The sequence below is a fragment of the Syngnathus scovelli genome, chromosome 5 (assembly GCF_024217435.2).
Source record: "Syngnathus scovelli strain Florida chromosome 5, RoL_Ssco_1.2, whole genome shotgun sequence".
In the NCBI taxonomy this organism is placed as follows: Eukaryota; Metazoa; Chordata; class Actinopteri; order Syngnathiformes; family Syngnathidae; genus Syngnathus; species Syngnathus scovelli.
In genome coordinates, this window is record NC_090851.1 from 11,254,359 (window position 1) to 11,274,793 (window position 20,435).

The 20,435-nt window shown below is 40.9% G+C and overlaps 1 long non-coding RNA gene and 4 other non-coding genes across 5 annotated transcripts; 4 read left to right on the forward strand and 1 right to left on the reverse strand.

Moving 5' to 3' along the window:
* The first annotated feature begins 3,454 nt into the window (after positions 1–3,454).
* On the forward strand, positions 3,455–3,528 carry trnan-guu (transfer RNA asparagine (anticodon GUU)). Its single transcript has one exon. It is a non-coding gene; the product is annotated as a tRNA-Asn (tRNA).
* A 357-nt stretch (positions 3,529–3,885) lies between these two features.
* Positions 3,886–3,959, forward strand: trnan-guu (transfer RNA asparagine (anticodon GUU)). Its single transcript has one exon. It is a non-coding gene; the product is annotated as a tRNA-Asn (tRNA).
* Positions 3,960–4,323: 364 nt separating this feature from the next.
* trnan-guu (transfer RNA asparagine (anticodon GUU)) lies at positions 4,324–4,397 on the forward strand. Its single transcript has one exon. It is a non-coding gene; the product is annotated as a tRNA-Asn (tRNA).
* A 364-nt stretch (positions 4,398–4,761) lies between these two features.
* trnan-guu (transfer RNA asparagine (anticodon GUU)) lies at positions 4,762–4,835 on the forward strand. Its single transcript has one exon. It is a non-coding gene; the product is annotated as a tRNA-Asn (tRNA).
* A 1,081-nt stretch (positions 4,836–5,916) lies between these two features.
* LOC137840336 (uncharacterized) lies at positions 5,917–14,995 on the reverse strand. The gene is made up of 3 exons (XR_011086917.1): positions 14,834–14,995; positions 11,890–12,011; positions 5,917–7,062 (listed from the first exon to the last, which is right to left on the reverse strand). It is a non-coding gene; the product is annotated as an uncharacterized lncRNA (long non-coding RNA).
* Between the last annotated feature and the right edge of the window lie 5,440 nt (positions 14,996–20,435).

Here is a 20,435-nt window from a genome sequence, read left to right on the forward strand (position 1 = left end):
CCTCAGCGGTGCGTCCTCTCCCCACTGCTCTTCTCTCTCTACACCAACGATTTCTCCTCAGGTGACTCTCCTGTGAAGCTTCTGAAGTATGCAGACGACACCACTCTCATCGGACTGCTTCAGAACGGTGATGAGACTGCGTACAGACAGGAGGTGGAGCGGCTGGTCCACTGGTGCAGCCAAAACCACCTGGAGCTGAACCCGCTCAAGACCGTGGAGATGACAGTGGACTTCAGGCGAGACCCTTCACCGCTTTCACCCCTCACTATCCGCAGTAATACTATTCTCACCAGTTGCATCGCTGTCTGGGGTGGTAACTGCACTGAACAGAACTTGAAGGCCCTGCAGCGCATAATGAATACGGCTGGTAAGATTATTGGTGCTTCGCTCCCCTCCCTGAAAGACATTTACACCTCCCATCTCGCCCGCAAGGCAACCTCGATTGCCAGAGATGTGAGTCACCCGGCTCACTCTTTGTTTGACCTTCTGCCCTCTGGGAAGAGGTACAGGAGCCTGCGCTCCCGCACCACCAGACTCGCCAACAGCTTCTTTCTCCAGGCTGTTAGGGCCCTGAACTCGCTACCCCCTTCTGCGTAGCGTGCGGCACTGTTGCGCTATTTTCGGGAATGTCTGCTGTACGCGCACTTGCTCCTTTTTTTTCTGCTCCTCTTATTTATTTATTTATTGTTGTGTTATTTATTCATTATTTATTCAGCACGCTTTTGTTATACTTGTTTACTTGTTTGTCTGTTGTGAGCCATGTCTTGTCACCGTGGGATAGGGGGGAACAAAATTTCGGTTTCTTTGTGTGTCTTTGGCATGTGGAGAAATTGACAATAAAGCTGACTTTGACTTTGACTTTGATTCTCTCCACAGACACCTTCAAGTTCCTGGGAACCACAATCTCTCGGGACCTGAAATGGACCGGCCACATAGACTCTGTCCGGAAGAAGGCCCAGCAGAGGCTGTACTTCCTGAGACAGCTCAAGAAGTTCAACCTGCCGCGGGAGCTGCTGAAGACCTTCTACACTGCCATCATCCAGTCTGTCCTCTGCACCTCCATCACTGTCTGGTTTGGATCGGCCTCCAAACAAGACAAGCACAGACTGCAACGGACAATCAGGACTGCAGAAAAGATAATTGGAATCAACCTCCCATCTATCCAAGACTTGTACCTGTCCAGGACCAGTAAACGTGCAAGTAACATCTCTACAGACCCTTCTCACCCAGGTTGCAGTCTGTTTGAACTACTCCCCTCCGGACGGCGTTATAGAGCTCTGTACGCCAAAACCAGCAGACACAGAGACAGCTTCTTCCCCCAGGCTGTTGCTCTGATGAACTCACACCACTCTTAGATTCTCAGAGTCATTACTGTGCAATAACATCCTGCTCTCCACTCCTTTTTTGAATTGTCTACACTGTTTGTACTATGTGTCCTCTCTGCATCCATTGAAGCCTGGTCATCCTAGAAGAGGGACCCTCCCATCTGTGGTCTCTTCTCAAGGTTTCTCATTTCCCCTAGCTGGAGTTTTGAGTTTTTCCTTGCCCTCTTGGGAGTTTAAGATCAGGGGATGTTTGAGAATATTTGCCATTTTTCACATGCCCTGAGTGTTGATGTTAGTCACCTAAATGTTGAACAGAGGCTGTGATTTACCGAAGTCAAATTCCTTGTTTGGCACGCTCAAACATGGCGAATAAAAAGTCTTGAATCTTGAATATATTCACACACACACACACATATATATATATTTTTTTTAATTATTTCCAATTCCCGTATTTTCCAGACTATAAGCCGCTACTTTTTGCTCAAGCTTTGAACGCTGCAGTTTGTAGTCGAGTGTGGCTTATGTATAGATTTTTCATTATTTTTATGATATTGTAAGACAATTTGTTTTGGTAATACAAGTAATAGAAATGAGGACTTTTAATTTAAAACACCTGCTTATAGTCCAGTGCACCTTATATATGAACGAAAACAGGATTTTCCACTTTTAGCTGGTGCTTCTTATATTCAGTTGTGGCTTATAATCCAGAAATTAAGGTAGTTACTTGTGAGAATATATTGTAAAAGACAAAAGCTAACACATTTATTGTATGTGCAGACATGCAATTTTAGTCATTTATCCGTACATCTTGGATATAGTTTGAAACAAAAAGGAGGCGTTTCTGCTGGATTGAATTTTAGCACTGGACATTGTTTTATAACAGGAGAGTAACCTTGTGCACTGTGTTGAGTAAACAGTGTCTGTTTCCAGCATGCTAAAAAGCCCTTTGCTATTGTCTGACAACTTTCTAAATGAAGCTCATTATGCACTCATTGATTTTTCATATTCCTTCTCACCGGTAAATAGCCCCAAGGTGCTCCTCTTACACTTTGCCCTCCCATCTCTCTGTAGTACCCGCAATTGTTATCGCTCTGCTGTGTTTTATCAGTCTCTCAATAAACATCAAAACACACCAGACACTTTAGGGAGATGAACATTTTCCAATTAGCAAAGCAAATACCTCAAGCTTACACTCGCCATGCCACATAGTGTATCCGAAAGCATGGGTGGCCGTTACAGACAATTAAAATTGTAAATGTGAGGATGAGGGTTTTGTGTCAATGAACTTGACTGGCCTGCACAGTTCTAACATCAACCCAAGAGAACACCTTTGGGATGAATTAGAACAGTGACTAAGAGCCAGACCTTATCATCCACCAATGTTTGTGACCTCACACATGCCTCTGAGGGGAAAAAAAAAGGCAAAACTTCCTATAAAAACACCTCAAACCATTGTAGAAAGCCTTCCCAGAGGAGTTGAAGCTGTTTTCGCTATCAGTGAAAATGAGTTTATATTCAAATAAAGGCAGGTGAGTGAATATTTTGGTAATATAGGTTAAATCACAAGTCATAACCTGTAACCCACAAGTCATTTTGTCATAGGCCAGTCTATGTCAAGCTATCTCAAGTCAATTCTTGTGCAAAGTCACATTAGAAGTCGAGTCACTTATTTATTTCACTCTTACTTGCATAATTCTCTCCTCATAACAGTCGAAGTCCTAATCATTCAAATGGTGACATCATTGGCCAATTTATGTAATTAACTTGTGTATTACAGCTCTCAACGTAATGCACAATATAAAATCACTTCGTAATACTCTCTATTTAGTTCAATATAGGAGGTCTTCGCCATTTATTTAAAACAAAAAAAAAACATCTAGCAAGATTATATCTCATTACTACATTTGCTATTTCCAAGTTCCATTCGGGTAATACTATAAGCTTGGGCTATGTTTATACTGCAAGTCAATTATGATTTTTCTTTTTTTTTTGCCCATTTCATGTCAATGTGAACAGTACAATCACAATATATACCGTAATTTTTGGACTATAAGTCGCACCGGAGTATGTCGCACCAGCCATAAAATGCACAATACAGTGAAAAAAAAAACATACTTAAGTCGCAGAAGGTCTCTGTGGCGCAATCGGTTAGCGCATTCGGCTGTTAACCGAAAGGTTGGTGGTTCAACCCCACCCAGAGACGGATCCCTTTTGTGTTTGGAAGACTTGATGTTTGGATCTGGGTCACAGTCATTTATCCCTGTGGACGGAAACTATGCAAATGTATTGGTTGCTGAAGAGCACACGATTACCTTGTTCCAAAATATACCCTTACGTTGATTTCAATTTTGTACGTCGAACGTGAATTGGCCTTCCTAACCAATTTTATAGTACTACCCAAAATTCAGATTCACCGCTCTGAGGCCCATGATACAGAATCGGCACCATTATTCTTTCCTAGCTTCTGTGAGACAGAATTCATGTGAGTTGAATCTCGTGCCCGGTTTATTTACTGCCAGATCACTATCCCTTAAAAACTAAATCATACGTACAATTGAAGGTCTCTGTGGCGCAATCGGTTAGCGCATTCGGCTGTTAACCGAAAGGTTGGTGGTTCAACCCCACCCAGGGACGGATCCCTTTTGTGTTGGGAAGACTTGATGTTTGGATCTGGGTCACAGTCATTTATCCCTGTGGACGGAAACTATGCAAATGTATTGGTTGCTGAAGAGCACACGATTACCTTGTTCCAAAATATACCCTTACGTGATACGTTGATTTCAATTTTGTACGTCAAACGTGAATTGGCCTTCCTAACCAATTTTATAGTACTACCCAAAATTCAGATTCACCGCTCTGAGGCCCATGATACAGAATCCGCACCATTATTCTTTCCTAGCTTCTGTGAGACAGAATTCATGTGAGTTGAATCTCGTGCCCGGTTTATTTACTGCCAGATCACTATCCCTTAAAAACTAAATCATATGTACAATGGAAGGTCTCTGTGGCGCAATCGGTTAGCGCATTCGGCTGTTAACCGAAATGTTGGTGGTTCAACCCCACCCAGGGACGGATCCCTTTTGTGTTGGGAAGACTTGATGTTTGGATCTGGTTCACAGTCATTTATCCCTGTGGATGGAAACTATGCAAATGTTTTGGTTGCTGAAGAGCACACGATTACCTTGTTCCAAAATATACCCTTACGTGATATGTTGATTTCAATTTTGTACGTCGAACGTGAATTGGCCTTCCTAACCAATTTTATAGTACTACCCAAAATTCAGATTCACCGCTCTGAGGCCCATGATACAGAATCGGCACCATTATTCTTTCCTAGCTTCTGTGAGACAGAATTCATGTGAGTTGAATCTCGTGCCCGGTTTAGATACTGCCAGATCACTATCCCTTAAAAACTAAATCAAAAGTGGAACGGAAGGTCTCTGTGGCGCAATTGGTTAGCGCATTCGGCTGTTAACCGAAAGGTTGGTGGTTCAACCCCACCCAGGGACGTCTATATGTCTCTTCCTTCTATTTGCATCAAAGTCACACCTTTAACTTTCATTGTGAAAGAAACCATAATTTTCGGACTATAAGTCGCACCGGAGTATAAGTCGCACCAGCCATAAAATGCACAATAAAGTGAAAAAAAACATACCGTATTTGCCGGTGTATTGGTCGACCTTTTTCGATCCAAAATCGACCGAAAAAAATCGACCTCGACTCATACACCGAGTCATAAAATTTAACTTCATATTCATCGCTTCAAATGTGATGGTAACCAAGGCCGTTTCTCATGCATCTCATTGTGCGTTGCTCATTTGAACCGGGCGGCGTGCGCGAGTGCGCGGCCCGCTGGAAGTCACAGCCGATCCGCTCGGCGGGGGCTATTTTCGGCCACTTGGCGCGTGCGCACGGCCTCCCGGATGTGCCGGGCGGGTGCGCGAGCTCGCCGGCCGCTGGAAGTCCAATGAGGCGCCGCGATCTCCTCCGCGGTGCTTATAAACAGCCAATCCGCTCCGCGGGGGCTATTTTCGGCCACTTGGCGCGTGCGCACGGCCTCCCGGATGTGCCGGGCGGGTGCGCGAGCTCGCCGGCCGCTGGAAGTCCAATGAGGCGCCGCGATCTCCTCCGCGGTGCTTATAAACAGCTGATCCGCTCGGCGGGGGCTATTTTCGGCCACTTGGCGCGTGCGCACGGCCTCCCGGATGTGCCGGGCGGGTGCGTGAGCTCGCCGGCCGCTGGAAGTCCAATGAGGCGCCGCGATCACCTCCGCGGTGCTTATAAAGTTCCGATCCGCTCGGCTTGGAGCTATTTCCGGCCTCCCGTTGGTGCCGGGCGGCGTGCGCGAGCTCGCCGGCCGCTGGAAGTCGAATGAGGCGCCGCGATCTCCTCCGCGGTGCTTATAAAGTGCCGATCCGCTCGGCTTGGAGCTATTTCCGGCCTCCCGTCGGTGCCGGGCGGCGTGCGCGAGCTCGCCGGCCGCTGGAAGTCGAATGAGGCGCCGCGATCTCCTCCGCGGTGCTTATAAAGTGCCGATCCGCTCGGCTTGGAGCTATTTCCGGCCTCCCGTCGGTGCCGGGCGGCGTGCGCGAGCTCGCCGGCCGCTGGAAGTCGAATGAGGCGCCGCGATCTCCTCCGCGGTGCTTATAAAGTGCCGATCCGCTCGGCTTGGAGCTATTTCCGGCCTCCCGTTGGTGCCGGGCGGCGTGCGCGAGCTCGCCGGCCGCGATCTCCTCCGCGGTGCTTATAAACAGCCGCATGCGCACGGCCTCCCGGAATTTGAACACATTTCGTCAATAAATTTCGCATATTGAATTTTGAAGTTTAATATAATGCAACAATTGAGCTCGACTTATACAAAGGATATATCATAAAATCGTAAATTTCCGTCGAATTTTAGGGGGTCGACTTATACACCGAGTCGACCTGTACACCGGCAAATACGGTATATAAGTCGCACCGGAGTATAAGTCGCACTTTTGGGGCAAATTTATTTGTCAAAATCCAACACCAAGAACAGACATGAACCAGCAACAACAGGCTAAACGATACGGTATGCTAACGTGACATATACACAAACGAGGAGCTGAGAACGGGCCTGAGTAACATTCAGAGTTATTCAAATAAGTATTACATAAATAACACGTTTATCAAACCATCTGTGTCACTCCAATTCATTAAATCCATCGATCATCCTTTATGTAAACAATGCCGCGTATGCGCCACATATGCGCCGCTGACGTCGGACTCGTAAGTTGCATTTCTAATTATTCCACAGACCCATATAACGATATATAAAGTATATTTCAAATAACTATCATATAACAACAATATTACCAAACCATCTGTGTCACTCCTAATCATTAAATCCATCGATCAAATTCCCCGTCCTTTATGTCAACAACGCCGCGTGCGCGCCGCACAGATCTAGTATACAACTATATTGTAGCGTTAACAAAGTACCAGGAAACACGTGGGTTTGGTAAACGGCTCTTTATTTAACAAAACAAGAGTTCAACGAGCCAACAACTACTGAACTGTAACGATAAAAACATATACAAGTTGCTACACGAAATAAAATATATCAAATAACTATAACATAAATACGTTTTTCAAACCTTGTGTCACTCCAAATCATTAAATCCTTCAAACGTGGGGCCCTTCGTCATCTTCGTCATCCCGTGATAGAATCCTTCCAAGCAGAACAGGAACACCACAAGTCAGCCATAACCGATCACTGTAAAAGAGAAAACCACATCATGGACTGGGAAAAGGCCAGAGTCATCCGCACTGAAGAAAATAAACATCAGCGTTGGATCAGGGAGGCCATTGAGATCCGCAAGCGGGGCCCGAGGACCATCAACAGGGATGAGGGAGCCTATATGCTCTCTACAACCTGGAACAGCATTCTGGAGAGGTGGATGGACAGCAGAGGGCGTGACTCACCTGTCAAATCTGACAGGTGAGCCACGCCTTCATCCATCAGCTGATAAAGACGCGTCACTATCACATCTGATGAAGGCGGAAGAAACCGCCGAAACATGTCAAAACATGTCAGGTAATGAACCTAAAACAATTTGTTTGATATAAAAGAAACCAGTGAAATGATATATATATATATATATATATATATATATATATATATATATATATATATATATATATATATATATATATATATATTATTATTATTATTATTATTATTTTTTTTTTTAATCTGACCCAGGCCTCTTTTGTATGTGTATCTAAATCGGAGCTGTATTGGTTTTGACTTCAATCTGGATGCATCGGGCCTATCCTATGTGGCTTAAAACATCATGAGAAAAAAGATGACATAAAAAGCATGAATCTCCTTAGTAAGGGCTTTGATTGATCAAAAGGCTAATCCTCCAATGGAGACTGTGCCATTTTCAGTATGTGCCAAAGACATAAAATGAACTTTGGTTCAGTCTTTCAAAGTCATCATCTATCAAGTAAAGTCCCAAGTCATTAACCCTGAAGTCCAAGGCAAGAATGACGTTTTTTTTTTTTTTTTTTTTTTTTTGTCAAGTCTTGTTACAAGTCATCAAAACAGTGCGTCAAGTCCCCATCTCGGGCCAGTGAATGAGGGCTAAATGTGCTAATGTTCTAATTTGGTTTAGACCAAACCAAAGGTATGAAAACAACCTTTGGTTACTTAAACATTTAAAAATGAATGCAATTTTTATGCCACATTGCGCACCATGCCCCTATTTGTTCCTACTGTGTCTCCCGTATGAGTATTTTTTTCACGTTTATGTCACATTACCTTTTCTCTGCTCTACCCAGCTTTTCACTTAGATTGTTTTCGCCACATTTCATTCCTAATCTTGTCATTTATTCATCCCCCACTGTTAACACTTTTAAGCCTCATTTCCTATTTTCTCACTAACATTAACTCATAGGCGCTTCTCTACTACGATCTAAACAAATTGAATGTATTATTTTATGTATATGCAATCATAATTTTTTAAACTCAGCCTTGATCTTTTCTATGACACAAGATCTCCATTCCCCGTATTTTCTCCTCCACCCTTCTATGCTCAAACTACCACAGTTCCACTTGATATCGCCCTCTAAACTTGCGCTCCTTCCTTTTTGTGAGTGTGTGTGTGTGTGTGTATGTGTGTGTGTTGTGTACGTGTGTGTGTCCTGATCAAATGAGGTGATTCAAATGGCATTTTATGGGGCCTTGCAGCATAACCAGGCTGAACATGACAGGCAATCATAAAAGCTATTGTCTGACGTGCATGCCATTTTAATGTATTCCATTTGATTTAATGCATGCAAAAGGTGAAGCCGAATGCGTGAGGATGAGTGGTCTTGGGGGTGGAAGGCTCGGGCATTTCGAGAAGAACTGACAGCAAAAAAAGACACCATGAGTTAAAATGCAGCACCGAGAAAGCCAAGTATTTCAGCCCCAATTTAAGCGTTCTTCACTCAAGTATAAAAGGGATTGCACAGCTATGCCAATATCTAATTTCTAGCAAAGATTTGCCATTTGGAGTGAAAGTGAAAATTTAACACATGCAGAGTAGCAGACTGAGGGAGGAATTCAAGAGAGATGGCAGACGGTAAGTGTGAAATATTAAAAACAAAATGCAATATCCAATGCATGAAGTGATTACATACCAGAGAGAGTTGAAGGTGTGAGCATTCTGATATTTGTTGCTTGGAAAATTATTCATTTCAAAGAACCATCATATTTGCATCTGGTGTCATTCCACTTTCACTCAAATTCAGGAAAACTATGACAAGGGCAATTGCACAAATCTGTTGTTAGATGCATGATTTATTTTTGACAAGCCAGTATAGTTGAGAGGGAGTTTAATTCTATAGGCAAGTGTTTATTTCTTTAATCGCACACAGAAAATATTCCAGCAAAGATTTACTGACTGTGAGGCAGATGTCAACCACGTATTCCAAGCTGACTTCACAAGTGCATTCATGTTTCTTTTCTCACTGTTGTCCTTGCCTAAATGTGTCACAAGAGCTAAAACAAGGTGTGCTGACAGCTTGTGTGACATGCTGGTGGCAAGTTCACATTTCAGTTCCATTGTCAACAGCACATTTTTTCTCTTTGTGCTTGCATTTTGAAAAAACAAAAAAAGCAAAACAAATTGGGGGCACGGGTGAATATAGAGTTTATAATATTTAACAAGTTTTCACTCATTCAATCATTTTATTTATTTTTCAAAAACTGTTAGTAAACCCTTAACATTTTCACTTTAAGTCAGTTTGTTGATGATAAGGTGATACATTATTATACATAATTTTCATATTACATGAAAAATCAGCAGGTAATAATAATGAATTAAAGTTTTTTGCAATCTTGAGCCAAAGGGTTGCTCAATCAGAATATAACAGTTAAAATTATTTTAAGGCAACTTCTAGGGTGAGAGATTTGTGTCAAAATGATTAACACGTGTTTTTCATATCCACAATTATATATTGGTGATTTTCACGTGTTTTTCTAATCCACAAATATATTCATAATTTTCATGTGTTTTTAAGTGTGTGAGTGTCTAGATATTTACATATCGTACATTATTTGGTCCCATCCATCCATTATCTATATTGCTTGTCCCCACGGGGTCGTGGGTGTGCTGGAGCCTATCCCAGCAGTCATCGGGCAGTAGGCGGGAGACACCCTGAACCGGTTGCCAGCCACAGGGCACAGAGAGACAAACAACCATCTGTACTCAGACTCACACATACGGGCAATTTGGAGTGCTCAATCAGCCTACCATGCAGGCACGGGGAGAACATGCAAACTCCACACAGGGAGGGCCGGAGGGGGAATGGACCCCGCACCCTCTGAACTGCGAGGCGAACATGCTCACCCGTGCACACCATGCCGCCTATCTTTAACTGTTGTTTTAAAGAATTTTTAGAGGGCTGGTATGCTTTGGAAACTAAGAATGTACTAATAAAATACCCTACTTGGAACCATCGTTTAAATGGAAGTACGCCATTATCCAGTTTAAGATATTGGTGAGCTATGCCAAGTTCTTTGGCAAGACACTGGAGTGTCCTGGCCTGAAGTACAGCCTGTGCTGCAATATCATCAGTCAGTGAAAAGAGAAACCATTCGATAATTGGACAAAAAGAGGTGGTGTAAATAGAATCAGTGGGAGATAAATCACTTCAATTGAAGTAAATAAGGTAGTGTGAAGGAGAAGACACTTGGGGGTACCTTTGAATAATTCCCTCTTTATGCTAAGTCTGAGTCGAAATCCAACTTTTTCCAACAGTTTTGCATCAGCATAATAAAATCACATTTCACAGAGCCACAAAGTCCAGATGGGTTCTGTTCATCACTTCTGGTTGACATTGTCAGTTTCCACATTCAAACCCCAATTCCCACAAAGTTGAGATGTTGTGTGAAACATTAATGAAATCAGAATACAATGATTTGCAAATCAATTTCAACCTTTATGGAATACACAAAGATAAGATATTTAATATTCAAAGTCAAACTGAAAAACTGTATTGTTATTTTGTAACTGTTTTATATGAATAGTAACTTGCAACTTCTGTGCTCACTGAGATGATTTTATTAAAAAGAAATCATTTGATGGAAATAAGTCAAAGCTATTTCAAAGCACCACATCCAGACTTCATCGCAACTGTGGTTTGCAGACAAAAACAAATCAAATATTTGAGGAAATTATCTCTTCAAGTACACTAATTATTCAAGACTTGAGGTATATAAGCAATAAAAGTCCTGCGCATAAATCAAATATGGGAAGTGTACAATAACCAATGGCTCATGTTTTCACTTCTGTTTAAACCTTCATCAATAGACCTCTTTTTGGCAGGTAGGATTTCTCGTGTAATTTCTGTAACAAAGCCATTTATTTGTATTTATTCCTGAGAGAAAAAGCATGTGCATCATATCAACTGGATTTCATCTCACCAAATTACATTTAAGAGGAGCTAAAATCTAATATGTACCACTGTGGGGTAGTCACACATTACTCACCTCCAGTTTAAAAGGATAGTAGTTTATTTTTGTGTTGTAAACATTATGTTAAATCCATCTGGTAAACGTGATTAAATTTCCAAAGTGCTTTCTGTGATTCACATTATTGGAAAAAACAAACAAACACAAACAAAAATGTCTATTTCTCGACAAAAAATAAACCTGATGATTTGGCTGTTTCTTTGTGTAAGACAAACCTTGCAAGTGCAATGCAAGTGACATGAGAGGAAGAGGACAGAAATTGGCCAACAACATTCGTTGCATGATTGGAGCTAATTAGCACTGAAAAAGTTCAATTTGGAAATGTTTTCTATAAATATGTAAGCAGAATCTTGAGTCAGAAAATAGGGGCATACAGTATTACGGAATATATACTTTTGTTTATATACAAATAGTTGAATCTCCGCAGTGACTGCCCATCCATCAAGCAGTGTTTAGTTGTATGTGCTTTCAGTGGGGAGTTACTCGACTTAATCCACCTCTTAATACCACCACTGTGACATCACAATCCTAGAAACCATTAATTCTGTTTAAAAAAACAGTGACACTAAGTGAATATACCTTCAGTGGGACGAGGTTGTCGGTGGAATTGTGGCCAGCCACAGTAAACCGTGATGCAGACACAGCAGGGCAACAGCCTGATCCACCAAGAAGAAAAAAATGTTCCTCCTCCAAGATGATGACTGGACACAGACACCTTTTGATATTTAGTACGTCATGCATAAAACCTTGGGGAAAAAAATGTTTATGACGGAAAGGCACCTCTAAATTGTGAAGAAAAATACCTAAAATATCTTCTTTGAAATGTATGATTTCAGATTGTTAAAAATATTTTTTACAGTACCTACATTGCTCAAGAATGCCAATCCAAACATATATTTAATTGTAAAAAGAGTCACTTGTCAAAAGTGGAACCTCTGCCCTCACTATTTCCTCTCAAAGATTTACTATATCTGAAATTCGACCTGGACTGAGAATAGATTTTAGGACTGGAGAAATGAATGGGAATAGACTGGAAATATATTTTTAGCTGCTTTTCTGACTGGCTTTCACACAGGCTACAAGAAATTCCAGTGTGGTCAGCTTTGATATTCACTTGATGTGACAGAATGCTCCAAATACCTGTGATCATTTTCTGGTAGCAAGTGCCATAAAAATAAAGTATCACCACAGTTTTGTATGGGTTTGACTAAATTATTACCCAATATTTATTTGAGTATGATTTGGACAAACTGATAACTTGCCCAATAAAAAAAACACGTAGACAATTTTAGGGTAATGGGAAAAGCAGGTGGGAAACTCAACTCTGCATGTGTAACGGTTGCCAATAGAAATAACTCATTGTTCACATAAAAGGTACGTTAGAAACACTGCAAAAGCAGCATTGCCATCCTATTTGCCTACTGTCCCAAATTTTACATATTTAATGTGGATTGTTCAGGAGACTATCGTTGAATTACAGGAGCAGTTGGAAAAGGACATACAGTCATTTTCACCTCACTAATTATATTCATGAAATCATGCACACCGCTGTCCCATCCTCAAATTGAAATTTGCTGCTGTAATTTCTCTCGCTCTCTATTTCTCATTCTCTCTCTCGTATGAAAAGTTGGTAAATCTAGTAACAGTCATATGGTAACACTACAAAAACTGAAGGAAATGTGCAATTTGATTGGTTGGCAGCATTACATGGGGCGTGTATCAGCTAAAGGCAAAAATGAGGGAGAGAACTGCTACAGATCAATATTACCCACTGAAGGACGCTGAAAACATGTGTCTTTTTAAGCCATTTACATTGGCATGCAAGGCCGAGAGAAGCAGAGCTTTTTAAACTCAAACTTTTCCAGGACATGTGTTTTCCATGATTAGAAAATCGGTCAGTAATTTTCCAGTTTTTTTTCAGGGAACCTGGGAACACTGATATAAAATTATCTCTGAATGGTGAACAGACAATGGCTTGCATGTATATGCATATAATCGCAATCGCAGTGGACATCATTAACTGATCAGTTGTTTGAAAGAAAAGACTTTATTAAACATGTTAACATTTCATTTTTAACTGAAACAATTTCATTTATGTTATTTGTTTTTAAAAGTAGGTCCCTTGGGTAATATATGGAGTTTTATTTTATTTATTGTTACAGTGCGTGGACGGCAAGAACAGTTCAACTTGCATTCATGCCTCTTCAATCGTTGCAAATTTCGCAATTACGAGAGCGCGTCAGTGTCAGAAATTTTGATGGAAGAAAGTGGGCAAGCCAGGTGTGTAAAAAATGAAATGAATTAGGTAAGTGCGACTGGGAAAATATTACCCTTGGTGAGCATGTTTTTTCCCCTATACTTGTTTTCATTGAACAGTGTTTTTCGTTTGAGAAGAAATTGAATTTTTGAGATGTGCTCCCTGGTCAAATGTAAAACCATGTAAAAGGAAAAAAACACGATTCAAAATCTCTCTCTTGTTCGCTCTTTCTCTCTCTCTCGCACTTGCTCTTGGTTGTTGAGAAACATTAAGGCATCTCTTGCTTTATGCATTTCTTCTCGAGACTAGGCCTGGGGGATTATCAACAAAGAATAAGACAGCGTGTGTTTTTGTACACACTACCATATCCAAGCGTGTGTTCAGGAAACATGTATGTGTACATATTTGTTCGATTACATCTGTGTTTCTCACCTACTCAATGAATTTACATGTATCTGTATTGTCATGCACCTTATGTGGAACTTATGTGGAGTTGGAGTATTTGGTAGTGGTATGATGTTAATCCTTGAGGAAGAAGACATGCTTCTTGAATACCATGAACCATAACCAAACCATTCCTGAAAGTATCAAATTCATCACAGTGGGTATTTAATGACAGTACATTTCCGTGACCTTCTCTTCTACTGTGCAAAAACTAATTCGGTGAAAGAGCAAAACCGAAAGGAGCATGTCGACACAAATAGTGTTAGGGAACGCTACAGTTTTCTATCATTCCGAATCAAAACATTCTTCATTCATTCATTCCAGGGTGAATGTTTTGGAAAAAAAGACAGTTGTGTACAAGTTTCAATTTCAGCCCAGATGAGCTGACACTCTCTGTGTTAGTGTTATGTTTTCTATGATTAGCCTTGCCGGCAGGGATTTGCAGTTGGACTGGAGTGAATGTGTATGTGTGTGTGTGTTTGGGGGCACAGCTATTTGTGTACTGGAGTCACTTTGTTGCTTTCTCTGTGACCAGCCGGGTTTTCGGGAGAAGGAGGCGTTCATGGACTTTAAAAAGATCCCTGTTTCTTACACGAGTAGTGGAAGGCAGACCCCAATTTCTTACACACACCAACAGCCATTTCCACAGTTTTATCCTTTCCTGTGAAACCACTAGAAATAGAAATAGAAAACATTATACGCACAGTAAATAGCTGATAATGTCATGAGTTGAATGAGCAGGGCGACCAAATGCAGCTTGGACCAGGGTCTATTGAGGAAATGAGGTGGGCAAACAAAGACACAGGCGGGATAGAGACTCACGGCGAGCAGAGAGGCAAACAGAAGTCCACTCGGACACGGAACAGATTCTGACCGTTGGCCTCCACACAAGACCGGGGGGGAAACTGGACGAGCAGGACAGGAACACAAGACGCAGACAAAGATGGGAGACAGCAGTAGAGACCAACAGGGAGAAACACATGGGCAGGGTTTAAATACATGGGATAACAAGAAGGAGTAGGTGACAGACATTACGGTAATGAAGGGGTGTGGCTGAGGGAAGTTGCCGGCCGATCATGCTCTGGCACGGGCGTGACGGATAAAGGATGTATCAAATTTTGTTCATATCATTAAGAGCATCAAGTTTCATACTGCTATTACTACTACTAAATGATAATAATAATACTCACTTGCTGAGTGCACATAATAGCCAAAGCACTGCAGCAATATCCAATTATTTGCCCCTTGTATGTAATGATGCACACCATTTTGTCTTCAATCAGGCTGTACAACATCAGTGCCTCCTTCAAGCCCAATACTATTGTTGTTTCTGTGAAACACCAACTTTCCACACATCTTGTTTTCCGAACCTGGACTGAAAAAAAAAATGTTTAATTGACTGAATTTTATTTTGTGAAGTAGTTGCACAAAATAAAATTGTCTGAATTCAGATAAACTTTCTAAGTGATAAATCTGGATCCGCTTTTTCATGGCCAGGAAAAAAAACCTCACTGCTCTTTCTCTCTTTGAGAATCTAAATCTAGATAAACTTTCCTCTCCAGCACTGTGAATAGACTTTACCAGGGTAGCTAGGGAGTGTGAGCCCCCTCGTTGGAACTGCAACTGATCCGTCATATCATCTCCTTGTGGGTGTATGTATAATTAATGCCAATCCTAGTCCACTGCAATTGGCAAGTGACCAGTTCAGGAAAGTTTGCTGGGAAAGGCTCCAGCTCATATGCGACCCTAAAGAGGACAAGCAGTATAGAAAATAGATTGGTTGATGTATGTCCTACTCAGCATTTTCCAGATTTTTTTTAAAAAATTAAATGTTAATGTGGTACAATGGTTAATGTAAACATTGGTGCATCATTGGTGCATCATTGGCACTAAAGAACCCAAAAACCAACATAAATGCTTGTTTTTGTGCGTCCTTTCCCAAGCATCCTCTATGGATGAGTCTCTGAGTGAAAGTTCAGATGAGTGTCAGAAGGGGAGATGGTTCTAATGTGTCATGGTGAAGTTAAGTGACGGTCAATTAATCCGGTCATAGCACTGAAGTGAAAAAGGCACATGAGCTGACATATGAAACATGGTTCATCATTAGCCTACAGCTGACATAAACCTCTGACCTTCATTTCATTTGTACAGTACTTTATGTGTGAATAAGCAGGTAAATGTCATCACAGCAATCAAAAGGTCAGGTATTTAATTCCAGGGCAGATCAACCAGAAATTTAGCATCAGCAATAAATGAAAACCGAATTAAACACTTGCTTGTTTTTTTTTTTTTCACAAGCTTTGATGCTGTTTGGAGAATGATGTATTAAATAAAAAGTGGGAGTATGTGGCTGTTCATTAAATATTTTGATGTTCCTTCTTTGGTTATGCACTGCAGATTTTGATCTTTCATTCTCACTCTCTTTCTTTCTCTCTTTTCGTTTCTTCATTTTGCATGTGTGTGGTTTCTAAATGAGTACCGTAATTTCCGGTGTATAAGCCGCACCGGTGTATAAGCCGCACCAGCTAAAATTCGGGGATATTTTAGTTTTTTTTCTTACATAAGCCGCACCGGACTATAAGACGCATGTGCACACGAGTTTTTTACAAAGAAAGACAGTACACAGAAAGCCTTTTTGAAGTTTGAATAACATGCTTTAACATGTCTTTCTAAACATTGCCTGTGACGCAGCAGTAGTACCGCAGCAACACGGAAGTGTGCACGCGAGTTATCAACAAAGAAATACTGGACACAGAACGCTTTTTTAAAGTTTTAATAACATACCTTAACATTTCTTTCCAAACACTGCCTGTGACGCGTCAGTAATACTGCACCAACACGGAAGTAACACAGAACTAATAGGGTTTGATTAAATAAAACATACCGGTAAAAGTCACTGAGACGCGGCGGTAACACAGCAGCAACACGGTAGCACAGCACTAACAGGACTGGTTAAAGTAAAAGTAAAAAAAAAGAGCTTCATTGTCTTCATCTTCCTCCTGTGCACTGAAACCGTCGAAGTCTTCCTCCTCAATTTCCGATTGGAATAGCGTTAGATATCCTTCGCCACACACTTTCTCAGTATCTCTTTCGTTGTCGATTTTATCCATTTCTTCTAGCACTTTCCATGATGAGGGTCTGTTCATGCTAATCTTATCCATGCACAAAGCACTAAATTACATCAAACTAGCGAGCGACACGTATAGCTCCAGAGTAGACGGGACCACGAAATGAAGAAAAGGGTGCCGCAACACAATGTCATCAACATCGACTGCCTTTAGTTTAAAAGCGGCATCATATGCATTTCTTTTGTCCCCCATAATGACGGTTTGTGTATAAAAGCTTCCTTTCAGTAATGTCCGTCTTGATCGCGTTCTGCGTGATGCGCGAAACACAAACTAGCACGTCTTCTTCGGCGCATTATCTCTTCTTCGCCTGTCTTGCTCTTGCTTCCTGCTAGAGCGCCCCCTGGAGTCGTGCCGCCATTTAAGCCTCAGGGTTCAAAGTAACCTTCTGAATAAAATGCATTAAAAGTTCACATTCATTACAACTTGTTCTTGGTGAGCAAAATGTCAGAAGAATTGAATTTAAATGCTGATTGATTGGGTTTTAATACAATGCAGATGGTATTAGCAGCGCCACTGCTTTGTATAATCTCTGAGTCACATGGCAGAGTAAGAGAAAGGGTTTAGAGCACAGGTGTCAAACTCAAGGCCCGGGGGCCAGATACGGTCCGCCACATCATTCTATGTGGCCCACAAAGACACATTGTGCATCAAATTCGTGTGTCATTACTAGAATTGCAAATTGTCTTCACTTTTAATAATATATATTTTTTCAAATATTTGACCAGTTTTTACTCGTCTGATTTGAAAACGAGTTATTTGTCAGTTTGTTTTGTAGCTTTTACTGTATATAATAGTGTTAAGAGTAAAAGTGATCAAGTCATCACAAAAATCATGAAAAAAATCTTATATAAGCCGCACCTGACTATAAGCCGCAGGGTTCAAAATTTTGGAAAAAAGTCGCGGCTTATACACCGGAAATTACGGTATAAGACACCAACATATATTGTGATAAATTACAAAATTCACTCCCAAACTCCCAAAAAAAACATTGTTTTCCAAACGTATCGATGCATCAGGCTATTTGAATGACAAACTAGGAACTGGTGGCACTATGTCCCTAAACAACGAGCCTACAGAAACAAAAGATACATATACTTTTATTCCAAAAAAGCACTATAACACCTTTATTCATCCACATTAATTTCTCTGTTAAATCACTACATTGTATACAAAATACAGTATTAGAAAGCAAGAAACAGGTCTACCTGGTAAATTAGTGTGTTACCTGTCAAAATGTTGTGACAAATACGCAACATCTTTCACAAGAACCCTGTAGACTGAGCATTCATACAAGATAGCCAACGTCAGATGACACACCCTGTTTCTTGTTTCTGTCTACAAGTATTCTCCGATGTTTGAATCAATGAAAGTTAGTTGTATTATAAAAAAAATATATATAAAAAAACACTATGCACAACTTATTTATACAAAGTGAGAAGCTGTTGTTGACTTGCATCAGAGAAGGTTGAGGGTTAGACAATTTAGCTGCTACGATAATTGGGCTGCACAAACCCCTTTACCACAATAAGGTGACATCAGGGAGGAATAAAAACATATGATGATAATTGACAAAATGCCAAACAGAACTTGGTAAATCTTAACTTGGCAGAAAAAAACAAAATGTGTCAACCAACAACCAACCAGTCAGCCTTAACCAATACACAATTTGGTTTAAGTACTAATAATGTTGGAAAAATTAGTCAGACATATTTGTTCTCTTAATTAATTGATGAAAAGCTCATATTACCCCCCCTCCCTCACTACTCCCATTATGACTATAATTTCAGATGACCAATTATTACCATGATCTTTCAGACCACACTAGTTTTGTGACTCTGTCTGTCTGTCTGTCTGTCTGTCTGTCTGTCTGTCTGTCTGTCTGTCTGTCGCTCTCTCTCTCTTTATTATGCAGCATTTTTAACAACTAAACAAAGAGGCATGAGCTGGCCTCGACACTGACATAGTACCTATCACAGTTGCCCACATCAGTTGCCGGCCTTAGGCAAGCAAGGGTTCTTGCCTGAGAAATGAAATATGGATTTCTAATTTAAGATATCTGGGTCAAACCTCCTTTCATTTCTAGGCACTGCAACAACCTCACACCATTAACCGAGAAATACATATTAGTCTGAACTTTATAATGGATGAGGAGCCCCAGACAATCGGGCAGCTGCTGTGCCGATAATGACTATCAGGAGATGATCATTTCTTTTGTTGTCAATATGAGCTTTCATTAAAGTCATTAAAAAATGCTCCCCTTGTATAGTGCACATGACAAATTAAAAAGGAATCGAAAGAAACAAAACTGTGAGCTGCTGCCATCCATCTATACCGTACATATGACACATACAAACATACAGTACATTTGCCCTGTGATTGGCTGGCAACCGATTCAGGGTGTCCCCCGCCTACTTCCCAATGACTGCTAGGATAGACTCCAGCACGCCCGCGACCCCAGTGGGGACAAGAAATATAGAAAACGGATGAATGCATATATATATATATATATATTTATATATATATTTTTTTTTTAAATCCAATGCATACCATTTAGCTGCAGTATATGAGAGTTACATTGGCAGTGCATGAGGTCCGGTGGAAACAGTAAGCATGGACTGAAGCGATAAGAACAGCACTTGGGTTGCTATAATATTGTTATCGTGATGCCATTATGACTAGAAGTGTGAGAGGTGATAATAGATTATTTCAAATTCCTGTAGTTGGGCGCACTCCTCATACTTCCAAAATAGTAAATGGCAAATGGATTTCACTTATATAGTGCTTTCTCCACACCGTATGGTGCCCAAAGTGCTTTACATTGCCTCACATTCACCGATTCACACATTCATTCATAAACAAATGGGAAGCTGTAATGAGCATCACTTTGAGGAGACCTCAAAATGACAGGCTAGTTCAATAATTAACATTTCATCATTAAAAAGAATAAGCCACGTTCAATGCTTTAAACTGGTCAATATTTTGACGAATAGAATATAATTGTGAAAAAATACTAAATTTCACAAACTGATCATTTCGTTTTGACGCCAGCGATATGCTACATCTTTAAAAAGGTGACCACCAAAATTTAATACAGTTTTGTGGAAGTCTTTACCATAGTCACTTGTGGAATTATCATCTATCATAACAGGTTCCCATGACATAACTGGCATGATAGAGAGTGGTCCTTTTCCTATGATCAGGAGCCAGAGGTAATTGGACCTATCTGCAGTGAATCACAAGAGGGAACCTGGAGATAAAATGAGTGATCCCCCCTCCCTGATCCCTTTTTCTTTTTG